This window comes from Meleagris gallopavo, chromosome 1 (genome assembly GCF_000146605.3).
Source record: "Meleagris gallopavo isolate NT-WF06-2002-E0010 breed Aviagen turkey brand Nicholas breeding stock chromosome 1, Turkey_5.1, whole genome shotgun sequence".
In the NCBI taxonomy this organism is placed as follows: domain Eukaryota; kingdom Metazoa; phylum Chordata; class Aves; order Galliformes; family Phasianidae; genus Meleagris; species Meleagris gallopavo.
Genome location: NC_015011.2, coordinates 148023163 through 148026601, shown reverse-complemented (window position 1 = coordinate 148026601; position 3439 = coordinate 148023163). Strand labels below are relative to the sequence as shown.

The 3439-nt window shown below is 38.6% G+C and overlaps 1 long non-coding RNA gene across 1 annotated transcript in view; it reads right to left on the bottom strand.

Moving 5' to 3' along the window:
• The window catches only part of LOC104917455, an 18898-nt gene that overhangs the window by 9755 nt on the left and 5704 nt on the right, over positions 1-3439 (bottom strand). The window lies entirely within an intron of this gene.

Sequence of the window (3439 nt, the reverse complement as noted above, 5' to 3'; positions counted from 1 at the left end):
AACAAAAAAACAAAAAAAAAAACCAAACATATAGATATTCACTGTATTATGTTTTCTAAACTCTTGAGGAAACTCCAATGCTCCTTTCTTGTCTGGTTATCTCTATCATCTTTGTTTTTCACACATTCCCTTTTATATCTTCTTGATAATGGTGATGGTGAGCTAAATAGGGCCTTCTGTGATGATGCTGACAGTTCAGAACTCTGTTGCCTTCAGCAAACACTGTTACACAATCACACCCTTGGAGGTGTTTTGAGATGGTTAGAGAAATAACAGTGACAGCAGAAAACATACATAATTATTTCAAGTATATGTTTCTGGAAAATAAATCTGACAACAGTAAGGGACGCTGTAACTTTTTTTGATAGCATTCACAACTTTGTCCCAGTTTCCTCATAGCTGTGAATGTATTTTAATTTACTATCCTGGAGAATATTAAAATTCTTCTCAAGGCAAAAATTTTGGAATCACAGGTTGGCTGATTCACAGGACAACCTGCTCTTTTGCTTTATCTCTCCATCTATCAAAACATTCTGTGAGTTTCCTAAGAGACCAGTTTAAGTGTTTCTGTTGCAAACATGTATTTCATGTTTTCTGTACTTAAGAATTTCTCACACCTGGAAGTTAAATTTTTTGAAGAAACATGTGGAATAACCTGATTTTTATAGGATACAGTGGAGTGGATGTTTGTGGCGCACTTTGGTGTTTTCTAAGTATTGCATGATGGTCAAAAAAGAAAATGACAATACAAAGATCTGACAGTCAGAGAATCTCTTCTCAATATGCTGTCAAGTATTTACTTATATTTTCCTTCTATAAGCACTTTTCTGAAGAGTGAATACTTAGACGTGGAAGAAAAGCCTGATGTTACATCAGACATACTTTTCCTGTCCTTTGAAGATACCAATGTATTGCATTATGTGTATACTCTTATTTGTAGTTTATCTTGTCTGTATACTCCAAATCACTTCGTCCTCTTCCCTCACAGTTGCATCACTTCAACCTCACTTGAGCTGGCCTGCATATATGCGTTCTTTTCATCTTTCACCTTTCATTGCTCCCACAACCCGCTCTCATCTCCCAACAAAGACAAAGCAAAACAAATAGAGAGGAACTAATATGTCAGCTGCAAAACATTAATGAACCTTCTATCTTTTATGTTACTTCTTTTCCCTCTTAGCCCTTTATTTATTTATTTGTAACCTGTTTAGAGTAAAGACTATCTCTTTTTCTTTGCCATCAGGGTTAGTGCCACAGCCCTTTGCTGGAGTGAAATGTCTAAGCTTTTCTTTAACACAGACTGTGCCAGTATTGGTGTTTTGACTGAAATGAAAAACAAATCTGCATTTAAATTGACTGAAGGTCTTGCTTTGTGCAACAGAGAAATAATACTAAATTTTATCTGAACTTGCTGGTATAGGTATATATTGTGTTCTTATTGTTCCTTGCTTAAGTCAACCACTATTTTTACATCAGGCTTTGTATCAGGATTGTTAAGACTTTGATATTTACATGGTTATGTATCTTAACTTAAATTCAGGACTCTTTAGTTATGTTTCTTGATTCAATTCACACCTCATAAATTAATTAATATGGCATTCAGAGTATCACCTTGATATTATCTTTGGCTGCTGAAGATACCTCTGATACTCTTACAGTGTAAGAAAGATACATTGAGAATCTGTTGAAATGAAGTTTCAATTCCTATTCTCATATTCACACTCTCTAAGTACTCTAATGTGATTCTCAAAATGTCAATATAAAGGTCTGGACTTCGCTGTTCATGTGCAGTTTTGGGGATTAAAAAGTGAGTTATACAAAGCAATTCAGAATGGGTAAAAGACTTAGAAACATATTGCTGTCTTCTTGAGTGGTATGTTGACATTTGTTGTTTAAATACATTCAGCCCTGAAATTTGTTTTCTGTAGAGTTGGATGAGGGATTACTACAAGGAGATAGAAAATGGGAAAGGCTAGATGTCCTACAGGTTACCTTATGGATCAGATCAACATGGTCATTCTTATGCAGACTGACATCCCCACTGAGATAGTACTGCAAATGTGCTCACCTCACAGAAAAGTATGATCAGTTTAATTTATCCTACTTGATAACTAAACAGGATTATTCAGAAATTATCTGAACTTGACACGAGATTGCTTGCTTTTTGTTTCCATATCACAAGCTTTCACAATTTGCACTGTTCACAGAATCATAAAACAGTTGAAGCTGGAAAGGAGCTCTTGAGATCATGTGATTCAAGACCACTGTTCAAGCAGGGCATCCACAGTAGTTTGCACAGGACCATGTTCAGGCAGCTTCTGAAGATCTCCAGGGAAAAAACTCCACATCTAACTCCAATACTCCATCAGCCACACAGCACAGAAGTACTTCCTAGTGCTCACCCAGAATCTGAACCTCATGGCCCAGTTTGTGCCTATTGGCTCTTACCCCAGCACAGGACACTACTGAAAAGAATCCATCTCCCTTCTATCACTTCCCACCCTTCAGGTATTTATAGACATCAGTAAGACGCCTCTTGAGCCTCTCACCATGAATAGATATAAAACATAGCCATGCACCTTTTTTAAATGATTAAGGTCTTTTTTGAAGATGACTTAGAAAGAAGGTCAAATGGATTTTGTCTTTTCTAGACTAAAATACCAATGAATGATGTAGTAGATTTTTAGAGATATTCTTTTAAAATATTTTTATTTTTATTCTTTTTAAATACGCAAATATCTCATATGAAGCTTAGAAAATGTGGAACAGGTAAGTGAACAGTGAGGTGGATAGAGAACTGTCTGACTGGTAGAGATTAAAAGGATGTGATCAGTGGTGTAGACTCTGGATGGAGGCCTGTATATAATGATCAGAATCACAGAATAACAGAACAGCCAGGAAGGGACAGAATCACAGAATCACAGAATTGTAGGGGTTGGAAGGGACCTCTAGACATCATCGAGACCAACCCCCCTGCCAAAGCAGGTTCCCTACACCAGGTTGCACAGGTAGGCGTCCAGGCGAGACTTGAATATCTCCAGAGAAGAAGACTCCACAACCTCCCTGGGCAGCCTGTTCCAGTACTCCGTCACCCTCACCATGAAGAAGTTCTTACGCACATTGGTGCGAAACTTCCTGTGCTGCAGCTTATGTCCGTTTCCCCTCGTCCTGTCTCCACGTACCACTGAAAAGAGACTGGCCTCACCACTATGGCCGCCACACCTCAGATATTTATAAACCTGGATCAGGTCCCCTCTCAGTCTTCTTTTCTCAAGGCTAAACAGACCCAGTTCACTTAGCCTTTCTTCATAGGGGAGATGCTCCAGGCCCTTCACCATCTTTGTGGCCCTCCGCTGGACTCTTTCCAAGAGATCCCTGTCTTTTTTGTACTGGGGAGCCCAGAACTGGACACAGTACTCCAGATGAGGCCTTACCAGGG